Source organism: Arachis stenosperma, chromosome 3 (assembly GCF_014773155.1).
Source record: "Arachis stenosperma cultivar V10309 chromosome 3, arast.V10309.gnm1.PFL2, whole genome shotgun sequence".
NCBI lineage: Eukaryota > Viridiplantae > Streptophyta > Magnoliopsida > Fabales > Fabaceae > Arachis > Arachis stenosperma.
In genome coordinates this window covers 69095021-69107544 of record NC_080379.1, presented here as the reverse complement: position 1 = coordinate 69107544, position 12524 = coordinate 69095021, and the positions used below count along the sequence as shown (strand labels likewise).

General features: G+C 39.3%; 1 non-coding gene across 1 annotated transcript; it reads left to right on the top strand.

Annotated features, from left to right (window-relative positions):
- Nucleotides 1-473: 473 nt before the first annotated feature.
- LOC130971755 (small nucleolar RNA R71) lies at nt 474-577 on the top strand. The gene has a single exon (XR_009082965.1). It is a non-coding gene; the product is annotated as a small nucleolar RNA R71 (small nucleolar RNA).
- The last annotated feature ends 11947 nt before the right edge of the window (nt 578-12524 follow it).

Here is a 12524-nt window from a genome sequence, read left to right as displayed (position 1 = left end):
GTTGAGGTCTTTCTTGATTCTTCCATGAGAAATTTGGGTGATTTCTCCATGAAGAATTATAGGTGTTTCTATAGGGTTCTCCTAGGTAATTCACCTCTTCCATTGAAGGGTTCTCAGGATCATAGGCTTCTTCTTTAGATGAAGCATCCTTAGTACTGCTTGGTGCACTTTGCATTCCAGACAGACTTTGAGAAATCAAATTGACTTGTTGAGTCAATATCTTGTTCTGAGCCAAAATGGCATTCAGAGTATCAATCTCAAGAACTCCTTTCTTCTGATTGGTCCCATTGTTCACAGGATTCCTTTCAGAAGTGTACATGAATTGGTTATTTGCAACCATTTCAATTAGCTCTTGAGCTTCTGTAGGCGTCTTCTTCAAATGAAGAGATCCTCCAGCAGAGCTATCCAAAGACATCTTGGATAGTTCAGAGAGACCATCATAGAAAATACCTATGATGCTCCATTCAGAAAGCATGTCAGATGGACATTTTCTGATCAATTGTTTGTATCTTTCCCAAGCTTCATAGAGGGATTCTCCATCCTTTTGTCTGAAGGTTTGGACTTCCACTCTAAGCTTACTCAATTTTTGAGGTGGAAAAAACTTTACCAAGAAGGCATTGACTAGCTTTTCCCAAGAGTCCAGGCTTTCTTTAGGTTGAGAGTCCAACCATATTCTAGCTCTGTCTCTTACAGCAAAAGGGAATAGCATCAGTCTGTAGACCTCAGGGTCAACCCCATTAGTCTTGACTGTGTCACAGATTTGCAAGAATTCAGCTAAAAACTGATGAGGATCTTCCAATGGAAGTCCATGGAACTTGCAATTCTGTTGCATTAGAGAAACTAATTGAGGCTTAAGCTCAAAGTTGTTTGCTCCAATGGCAGGGATAGAGATGCTTCTCCCATAGAAGTCGGGAGTAGGTGCAGTAAAGTCACCCAGCACCTTCCTTGCATTGTTGGCATTGTTGTTGTTTTCGGCTGCCATGTCTTCTTCTTTGAAGAATTCGGTCAGGTCCTCAACAGAGAGTTGTGCCTTAGCTTCTCTTAGCTTTCGCTTCAAGGTCCTTTCAGGTTCAGGGTCAGCTTCAACAAGAATGCCTTTGTCTCTGCTCCTGCTCATATGAAAGAGAAGAGAACAAAAAAATATGGAATCCTCTATGTCACAGTATAGAGATTCCTTGAGGTGTCAGAGGAAGAAGAAAGATAGAAGACAGAAGTAGAAAATTCGAACTTATCAAAGACGATGGAGTTCTAATTTTGCATTAAGGAATAGTGTTAGTCCATAAATAGAAGGATGTGGGAAGAAGGGAAGCAATTTTCGAAAATTAAGTAAAAGATTTTGAAAACATTTTTGAAAAACACTAATTGATTTTTGAAAATAAGAGTGGGAAAGAAATCAAGTGATTTTTGAAAAAGATTTTTAAATTAGAAGTTAAAAAGATTTAATTGAAAACTATTTTGAAAAAGATGTGATTAAAAAGATATGATTGGTTTTAAAAAGATGTGATTGAAAAGATATGATTTGAAAAACATTTTAAAAAGATTTGATTTTAAAATTAATGACTTGCCTAACAAGAAAAGATATGATTCAAAAATTAAACCTTCCTCAACAGAAAAGGAAACATACTTGAAATGTTCAATCAAATCATTAATTGTTAGCAAGTATCTTTGAAAAAGGAAAGAAATTGATTTTGAAAACATTTGATTGAAAAGATATGATTTGAAAAAGATTTGATTTTGAAAAACTTTGAAAACTTGAAAAAAAATTGATTTGAAAACAAAATCCTCCCCCTTGTGCCATCCTGGCGTTAAACGCCCAGAATGGTGCACATTCTGGCGTTTAACGCCCAAAACTATACCCTTTTGGGCGTTAAACGCCCAACCAGGTACCCTGGCTGGCGTTTAAACGCCAGTCTGTCCTTCTTCACTGGGCGTTTTGAACGCCCAGCTTTTTCTGTGTAATTCCTCTGCCGCATGTTCTGAATCTTCAATTCTCTGTATTATTGACTTGAAAAGACACAAATTAAAAATTTTTTGGATTTTTTTTATAATCAAAATGCAACTAAAATCAAATAACAATGCATGCAAGACACCAAACTTAGCAGTTTGTATACTACTGACACTAATGAGAATGCATATGAGACACACAAAACACTCAAGTCCAGAGAATTCAAAGATCAGAGTAAGAAATAATCAAGAATTACTTGAAGATCCTTAAGACACATGAATGAATGCATGCAATTGACACCAAACTTAAGATGAGACACTAGACTCAAACAAGAAACATAAAATATTTTTGGTTTTTATGATTTTGTATTTTTTTTTTTTGCTTTTTCGAAAATTATATGGAAAAGAAAATAAAGATATCAAAATTCTTAATGAGAATTCCAGGAATCATGCAATGTTAGTCTAAAGCTTTAGTCTAAAGGAATTAGACATGGCTAGCCAAGCTTCGGCAGGACATTGCATTCAAGAGCTAAATTGATGAAGATCAATCAGCTTTGGTGATGATAAGAACATCACCTTGAAACACTAGAATTCATTCTTAAGAACTCTGAAGAAAAATACCTAATCTAAGCAACAAGATGAACCGTCAGTTGTCCATAAAACAATCCCCGGCAACGGCGCCAAAAACTTGGTGCGCGAAATTGTGATCACTACACAACTTTGCACAACTAACCAGCAAGTGCACTGGGTCGTCCAAGTAATACCTTACGTGAGTAAGGGTCGATCCCACGGAGATTGTTGGTATGAAGCAAGCTATGGTCACCTTGTAAATCTTAGTCAGGTAGACTCAAATGGGTATAGGTGATAAACGCATAAAGCATAAAGATAAAGATAGAGGTACTTATGTAATTCATTGGTAGGAACTTCAGATAAGCGTATGAAGATGCCTTCCCTTCCGTCTCTCTGCTTTCCTGCTGTCTTCATCCAATCCTTCTTACTCCTTTCCATGGCAAGCTCATGCAAGGGTTTCACCGTTGTCAGTGGCTACCTCCCATCCTCTCAGTGAAAATGTTCCTATGCTCTGTCACAGCATATGGCTAATCAGCTGTCGGTTCTTGGTCAGGCCGGAATAGAATCCAGCGATTCTTTTGTGTCTGTCACTAATGCCCCACCTGCTAGGAGTTTGAAGCACGTCACAGTCATTCAATCATTGAATCCTACTCAGAATACCACAGACAAGGTTAGACCTTCCGGATTCTCTTGAATGCCGCCATCAGTTCTCGCCTATACCACGAAGACTCTGATCTCACGGAATGGCTGGCTCGGTTGTCAGGCGAGCACTCGGTTGTCAGGCGATCAACCATGCATCGTGTATCAGGAATCAAAGAGATAAACACTAGAGCCTTGTTGCTTGTAGAACAAGAGTGGTTGTCAGTCACTTTGTTCATGAGTGAGAATGATGATGAGTGTCACGGATCATCACATTCATCAAGTTGAAGAACAAGTGATATCTTGGACAAAGAACAAGCGGAATTGAATAGAAGAACAATAGTAATTGCATTAATACTCGAGGTACAGCAGAGCTCCACACCTTAATCTATGGTGTGTAGAAACTCCACCGTTGAAAATATATAAGAACAAGGTCTAGGCATGGCCGTGAGGCCAGCCTCCCAATGATCTAAGAACTAGATGTCCAAAGATGATCTAGAGATCGAAAAATGATCAAAAGATGAAAATACAATAGTAAGAGGTCCTATTTATAAGAAACTAGTATCCTAGGGTGTACAGAGATGAGTAAATGACATAAAAATCCACTTCCGGGCCCACTTGGTGTGTGCTTGGGCTGAGCAATGAAGCAATTTCGTGTAGAGACTCTTCTTGGAGTTAAACGCCAGCTTTTATGCCAGTTTGGGCGTTTAACTCCCATTTAGGTGCCAGTTCCGGCGTTTAACGCTGGAATTTCTGAGGGTGACTTTGAACGCCGGTTTGGGCCATCAAATCTTGGGCAAAGTATGGACTATCATATATTGCTGGAAAGCCCAGGATGTCTACTTTCCAACGCCGTTGAGAGCGCGCCAATTGGGCTTCTGTAGCTCCAGAAAATCCACTTCGAGTGCAGAGAGGTCAGAATCCAACAGCATCTGCAGTCCTTTTCAGTCTCTGGATCAGATTTTTGCTCAGGTCCCTCAATTTCAGCCAGAAAATACCTGAAATTACAGAAAAACACACAAACTCATAGTAAAGTCCAGAAAAGTGAATTTTAACTAAAAACTAATAAAAATATACTAAGAACTTAACTAAAACTACTAAAAACATACTAAAAACAATGCCAAAAAGGGTACAAATTATCCGCTCATCAGAGGGACATATTTGTGAAGGTAAGTGTAATAGTCCAATTTTCAGTATGTCTAGATCATACCAAAAACTGAGTACTACCAGTTTGTCTTCCTAATTATTATCTACTATTTAATATATATGAGCCTAATCGTAGTTAACACGTTGTCAATTTACGGATAAATTTTTGTTTGAAAACGTTGAGTCATTAATTCAAAGACATTAGCGGCATAATTATAAAAGACTAGCAAATAAAGCAAATATTAATAACAGTAACATGGTCATTTATATCAAATATGTACAGAGAACTAACCATACAGTCATATATTGACATCCCATGTCCTAGCTTGTCCAAAAAGTTCCTAAATTGGAACCTAGGATAGCCTAATTTTCTCTATAAACTTAGTCCCCTCTAAGGTCACAAAAGTGAGGGAAAAATACTGTTGGTCTTTAAATGTGACTAAATGGGATATCGTCAAGAAACAACAACCATATGGTCTTCCTTTCTAGCGAGTCCTGGAACATATACACACATATGAGATCAGAGTCCTCGTAAGCAAAAATTTCTAGTAGAGCATGTAAAGGTTCTTCTGTCTCCATCTATGAGTGGAAAGAGTGGGTAAGAACAGGAGAGTCCTTAGTAGGGTCAGAGTAGTTAATTAGGTTCGTTTTATGCTATACTTAGCCAACAGCAACAAATCCTCAAATACAAACAAATTTAACAAACTACAGAATACAGAGAGATCACAAGTCAAGAAGCACACACACCCAATCACAAAACACATATCATAGAGAAGTATGTGCAAATAAGTATTTTTCGCAGCAACCGTATCCCGCATAGCCATGGCCATAAAGGACATAACAGTAATGAAGATAGTTGCACCCTGTACGGATTTGTCATTTAAAAGTCCTCACCCGATTACTTTGCCTATTCGTAGCTATTGAGGTCTTATCTGCACCAAACAATCAACATTAAGGTGATCAGTATTAATATCTCAAGTTAAGTATGAGCATTCCCAAAATAAGCGCTCATAGACATTCATGCGAAATGTATCTCAAGGATACCCTAATAGCATGAGACACACAACAGAGTATACAGTGAAGTATGATTCAGTCCATTCCCCATGCTGTAACAGGAACGAACTGCTTTAATACCAAATTATAACAGCCCAATTTTCAGTATGTCTAGATCATACGAAGAATTAAGTACTACCAACTTTTTTTCTTAATTATTATCTACTATTTAATAAATGAGTCTGATCATAGTTAACACGTTGTCAATTTACAGATAAGTTTTTGTTTGAAAACGTTAAGTCGTTAATTCAAAGACATACGTGGCAGAATTATAAAAGACTAACAAATAAAGCAAGTATTTATAATAGTAACATGGTCATTAATAGTATTTTTAATGATGCGAGATTATATCTAATAGTATGAAATTACCCATTTTTTTACTAATTGAATGCTGGTGCACGAAATTGCAATCACACTTTTGCAATCCCGCACAACTAACCAGCAAGTGCACTGGGTCGTCCAAGTAATACCTTGCGTGAGCAAGGGTCGATCCCACGGAGATTGTCGACTTGAAGCAAGCTATGGTTATCCTGTAAATCTTAGTCAAGATATTAGAAATTATCAGGGTTGATTGTGAAAAGCAAAAGAACATGAAATAAGTACTTGTTATGCAGTAATGGAGAATAGGTTGAGGTTTTGGAGATGCTCCATCTTCTGAATCTCTGCTTTCCTACTGTCTTCTTCATCAAACACGCAAGGCTCCTTCCATGGCAAGCTGTATGTAGGGTTTCACCGTTGTCAATGGCTACCTCCCATCCTCTCAGTGGAAATGTTCAACGCACTCTGTCACGGCACGGCTATCCATCTGTCGGTTCTCAATCAGGCCGGAATAGAATCCAGTGATTCTTTTGCGTCTGTCACTAACGCCCCGCCTTCAGGAGTTTGAAGCTCGTCACAGTCATTCAATCATCGAATCCTACTCAGAATACCACAGACAAGGTTTAGACCTTCCGGATTCTCTTGAATGCCGCCATCAGTTCTAGCTTATACCACGAAGATTCTGATTAAAGAATCCAAGAGATATCTACTCAATCTAAAATAGAACGGAGGTGGTTGTCAGGAACGCGTTCATAGTTGAGAATATGATGAGTGTCACGGGTCATCACATTCATCCGGGTTAAGAACAAGTGATATCTTAGAACGGAAGCAAGCATGATTGAATAAGAAACAGTAGTAATTGCATTAATCCATCAAGACACAGCAGAGCTCCTCACCCCCAACCATGGGGTTTAGAGACTCATGCTGTAAGAAGTACACAAAGAAACGTGTAAAGTGTCATGAGGTACAGATACAATGTCAAAAGATCCTATTAATAGTGAACTAGTAACCTAAGGTTTACAGAAATGAGTAAATGACATAAAAATCCACTTCCGGGCCCACTTGATGTGTGCTTGGGCTGAGCATTGAAGCTTTCATGTGTAGAGACCTTTTCTGGAGTTAAACGCCAGCTTTTATGCCAGTTTGGGCGTTTAACTCCAAGTTTTATGCCAGTTCCAGCGTTAAACGCTGGAAATTCTGAGGCTGATTTGTCACGCCAGTTTGGGCCATCAAATCTCGGGCAAAGTATGGCCTATTATATATTGCTGGAAAGCCCAGGATGTCTACTTTCCAATGCCGTTGAGAGCGCGCCAATTGGGCTTCTGTAGCTCCAGAAAATCCACTTCGAGTGCAGGAAGGTCAGAATCCAACAGCATCTGCAGTCCTTTTCAGTCTCTGAATCAGATTTTTGCTCAGGACCCTCAATTTCAGCCAGAAAATACCTGAAATCATAGAAAAATACACAAACTCATAGTAAAGTCCAGAAAAGTGAATTTTAACTAAAAACTAATAAAAATATACTAAAAACTCAACTCAAACTACTAAAAACATACTAAAAACAATGCCAAAAAGCGTACAAATTATCCGCTCATCACAACACCAAACTTAAATTGTTGCTTGTCCCCAAGCAACTAAAAATCAAAAATAGAATAAAAAGAAGAGAATATACTATAGACTCCAAAATATCAAAGAAACATAGTTCCAATTAGATGAGCGGGACTAGTAGCTTTTTGCCTCCGAATAGTTTTGGCATCTCACTCTATCCTTTGAAGTTCAGAATGATTGGCATCTATAAGAACTCAGAACTCAGATAGTGTTATTGATTCTCCTAGTTAAGTATAATGATTCTTGAACATAGCTAGTGTATGAGTCTTGGCTGTGGCCCAAAGCACTCTGTCTTCCAGTATTACCACCGGATACATACATGCCACAGACACATAATTGGGTGAACCTTTTTAGATTGTGACTCAGCTTTGCTAGAGTCCCCAATTAGAGGTGTCCAGGGTTCTTAAGCACACTCTTTTTGCCTTGGTTCACAACTTTTTTTTTTTTCGAAATTTTTTTTTTGTATTCACTGCTTTTTCTTGCTTCAAGAATCAATTAGATGATTTTTTTGGATCCTCAATAACAGTTCTCTTTTTCCTCATTCTTTCAAGAGCCAACAATTTTTAACATTCTCAAAACAAAAAATTCAAGAGACATATGCACTGTTCAAGCATTCATTCAGAAAACAAAAAATATTGTCACCACATCAAACTAATTCAACTAGTTTCAAGGATAAATTTTGAAATCCTGTACTTCTTGTTCTTTTGTGATTAAAGCATTTTTCATTTAAGAGAGGTGATGGATTCATAGGGCATTCATAGCTTTAAGGCATAAACTTTAAATTTTATTAATTATGAATTAAGAACAAGACTCAAAAATAGATATAAAATGAAACTAAAAATAGAAAAAAAATAGAAAACAGAAAATTTAAATAGGCTCCTAATGATAGAGGTTATCACAGAGTTAGGACTCAACAACCTTGATTTTGAGAAGTGGATGCTCCCTCAGCTTGAGAGGAGAACTTTTGGCGTTTCCACTCTTGGAGTTCACGCCCCTGTTTCTCTTGTTCCTTCAGCAATTTGCAGAGCATTGGTGCACGAAATTGCAATCACACTTTTGCAATCCCGCACAACTAACCAGCAAGTGCACTGGGTCGTCCAAGTAATACCTTGCGTGAGCAAGGGTCGATCCCACGGAGATTGTCGACTTGAAGCAAGCTATGGTTATCTTGTAAATCTTAGTCAGGATATCAAAAATTATCAGGATTGATTGTAAAAAGCAAAAGAACATGAAATGGTTACTTATATTGCAGTAATGGAGAATAGGTTGGGGTTTGGAGATGCTCCATCCTCTGAATCTCTGCTTTCCTACTGTCTCCTTCTTCAAGCACGCAAGGCTCCTTCCATGGCAAGCTGTATGTAGGGTTTCACCGTTGTCAATGGCTACCTCCCATCCTCTCAGTGAAAGCGATTGCATATGCTCTGTCACAGCATAGCGGAATTCAGCTGTCGGTTCTCGGTCAGGCCGGAATAATATCCATCGATACTTTTGCGTCTGTCACTAACGCCCCGCCTGCTAGGAGTTTGAAGCACGTCACAGTCATTCAGTCATTGAATCCTACTCAGAATACCACAGACAAGGTTTAGACCTTCCGGATTCTCTTGAATGCCGCCATCAGTTCTAGCTTATACCACGATGATTCCGATTAAAGAATCCAAGAGATAACTACTCAATCTAAGGTAGAACGGAGGTGGTTGTCAGGCACACGTTCATAGTTGAGAATGATGATGATTGTCACGGATCATCACATTCATCCGGATTAAGAACAAGTATTATCTTAGAATGGAAGCAAGCATGATTGAATGAGAAACAGTAGTAATTGCATTAATCCATCAAGACACAGCAGAGCTCCTCACCCCCAACCATGGGGTTTAGAGACTCATGCTGTGAAAGGTACACAAAGAAAACGTGTAAAGTGTCATGAGGTACTGATACAATGTCAAAAGATCCTATTAATAGTAAACTAGTATCCTAAGGTTTACAGAAATGAGTAAATGACAGAAAAATCCACTTCCGGGCCCACTTGGTGTGTGCTTGGGCTGAGCAATGAAGTATTTTCGTGTAGAGACCTTTTCTGGAGTTAAACGCCAGCTTTTATGCCAGTTTGGGCGTTTAACTCCAAGTTTTATGCCAGTTCCGGCGTTTAACGCTGGAATTTCTGAGGCCGAGTTGCTACGCCGGTTTGGGCCATCAAATCTTGGGCAAAGTATGGACTATCATATATTGCTGGAAAGCCCAGGATGTCTACTTTCCAATGCCGTTGAGAGCGCGCCAATTGGGCTTTTGTAGCTCCAGAAAATCCACTTCGAGTGCAGGGAGGTCAGAATCCAACAGCATCTGCAGTCCTTTTTGGTCTCTGGATCAGATTTTTGCTCAGGACCCTCAATTTCAGCCAGAAAATACCTGAAATCACAGAAAAACACACAAACTCATAGTAAAGTCCAGAAAAGTGAATTTTAATTAAAAACTAATAAAAATATACTAAAAACTAACTAAATCATACTAAAAACATACTAAAAACAATGCCAAAAAGTGTATAAATTATCCACTCATCAAGCATGCAGTTCTGATTCTGCTGTTCTTCCTTCAGTTGCTCCATAGTCTCTTGCAACTTGGTGATAGATGCTTCTAGGCTGGCCCAGTAGCCAATTTTAGGGAATTCAGGGAGGAACTCCTGCGCCCTCCTCTTGATAGAGTTGTCTTGCATTTGTCCTTCCATTGACTTCTTGGTGATTGGATGTTCAATGGGTATGAACTCATCTACTCCCATCTTTACCCCAGCCTCTTTACAGAGCAAGGAGATTAAGCTTGGGTAAGTCAATTTGGCTTCAGTGGAATTTTTATTTGCAATTGTGTAGATCTCACAAGCAATCACATGATGAACCTCCACTTCTTTTCCAAGCATAATGCAATGAATCATCACTGCTCTCTTGATAGTGACCTCAGAACGGTTGCTAGTGGGAAGTATGGAACGCCCAATAAAGTCTAGCCAACCTCTTGCAATTGGTTTGAGGTCTCCCCTCTTAAGTTGGTTTGGGACACCCTTAGAATTGGTTGTCCACTTATTTCCAGGGAGGCATATGTCCTCTAAAACTTGATCCAACCCTTTATCTGCTCTCACCATCCTCCTATTAAAGGATTCAGGATCATCTTGCAGTTGAGGCAGTTTGAAGATTTCTCTTATTTTGTCCAGATGGAAGTACATAACTTTCCCTCTGACCATGGTTCTGTAGGTATGGTAAGCAGTTCCAGTCATTCTCTGCTTATCTGTTAACCACAGATTTGAGTAGAATTCCTGAACCATGTTCCTTCCAACCTTTATCTCAGGATTGGTTAGAACTTCCCATCCTCTGTTTCGAATTTGCTCTTGGATCCCCGGATATTCATCTTCTTTCAGATCAAATTTAACTTCCGGGATCACTGACCTCAGACCCATTATCTTGTGATAATGGTTTTCATATTCTTTGGTTAAGAACTTCTCTTGATTCCAAAGATTCTTTGGATTATTCTCTTTCTTTCCTCTTAAATTGGTTTGTTTTCCCTTAGGAGCCATGATCTTGATGAATCTTGGCTTAGTGATCACAGAAAAGCACACCAAACTTAGAGGTTTGCTTGTCCTCAAGCAAAAGAAAGGAAGGAAGAGAGAGAGAGGAGAAGCAAATTCGAATGGTGTGGGCAATTAGGGGTCCAAACGTGTATTTATAAGGTGGGGAGGAGAGATTTCAAAAAAAAGAAAAGTTTGAAAGAAGATTTGAGAAGATATGGAAAGAATTTGAGAGAAGGGTGAGTTTTTGAACAAGATTTGGGATTGATTTTGAAGAATGATTTTAGATTTTTGAAAATTTGAAAGTGAATAATGAAGGGTTGAGATATGATTTTGTAGAAAAGTATGGGTAAGAAAAGGAAAGTTTGAAAAAAAATTTGGTTTGAAAACGAAATTGTGGTCCCCCCACCTTTCTGGCGTTAAATGCCCAGAATGGCACCCATTCTGGCGTTTAACGCCCATTTGTTGCCCCTTTTGGGCGTTTAACGCCCAGCCAGGTGCCCTGGCTGGCGTTAAACGCCAGAATTCCTTTATCACTGGGTGTTTTTCTAAACGCCCAGGATGCTGCACACCTGGCATTAAACGCCCAAAATGGCACCTTTACTGGCGTTAAACGCCCAGAATGGTGGGCGTTTAACGCCCAAAATGCCCCTTACTGGCGTTTTTTCGCCAGTAAGCTCTTTTTCTCTGCTTTTTGAGCTGAATCCTTCTGTAACTCTGTGAATTCCTTCATTTTTGATACTTGCCTCTGTAAAAACAAATCATATAACCTCCTAATGACTGGGTTGCCTCCCAGCAAGCGCTTCTTTACTGTCTTTAGCTGGACCTTTACTGAGAATCACTCAAGTCTCAGTTTTGAGCATTCCTGCTCAAAATTGCTTTCAAGATAATGCTTGATTCTCTGTCCATTAACAATGAACCTTTTGTCAGAATCAATATCTTGAAGCTCAACATATCCATATGGTGACACTCCTGTAATCACATACGGACCCCTCCACCAGGATTTAAGTTTTCCTGGAAACAATCTGAGCCTAGAGTTGAAGAGTAGAACTTTTTATCCTGGCTCAAAGACTCTGGATGACAACTTCTTGTCATGCCATTTCTTTGCCTTTTCCTTATAAATTTTTGCATTTTCAAAGGCATTGAGTCTAAACTCTTCTAGCTCATTTAGCTGGAGCAATCTTTTTTCACCAGCTAACTGAGCATCCATGTTTAGGAATCGGGTTGCCCAGTAGGCTTTATGTTCCAGTTCCACGGGCAGATGACAGGCCTTCCCATACACCAGTTGGTATAGAGAGGTTCCTATAGGAGTCTTGAATGCTGTTCTGTATGCCCACAGAGCATCATCCAAGCTCTTTGCCCAATCCTTTCTTCGGGCTATCACAGTCCGTTCTAGGATTCTCTTTAGCTCTCTGTTAGAGACTTCAGCTTGCCCATTTGTCTATGGATGATACGGAGTTGCCACTTTGTGGCTAATTCCATATCTAACCATAGCAGAGTATAGCTGTCTATTGCAGAAATGAGTGCCCCCGTCACTAATTAGTACTCTGGGAACACCAAACCTGCTGAAGATGTGTTTCTGGAGGAATTTCAGCACGGTCTTGGTATCATTAGTGGGTGTAGCAATTGCTTCTACCCACTTAGATACATAGTCCACTGCCACCAGAATGTAAGTGTTTGAGTATGATGGTGGGAATGGACCCAT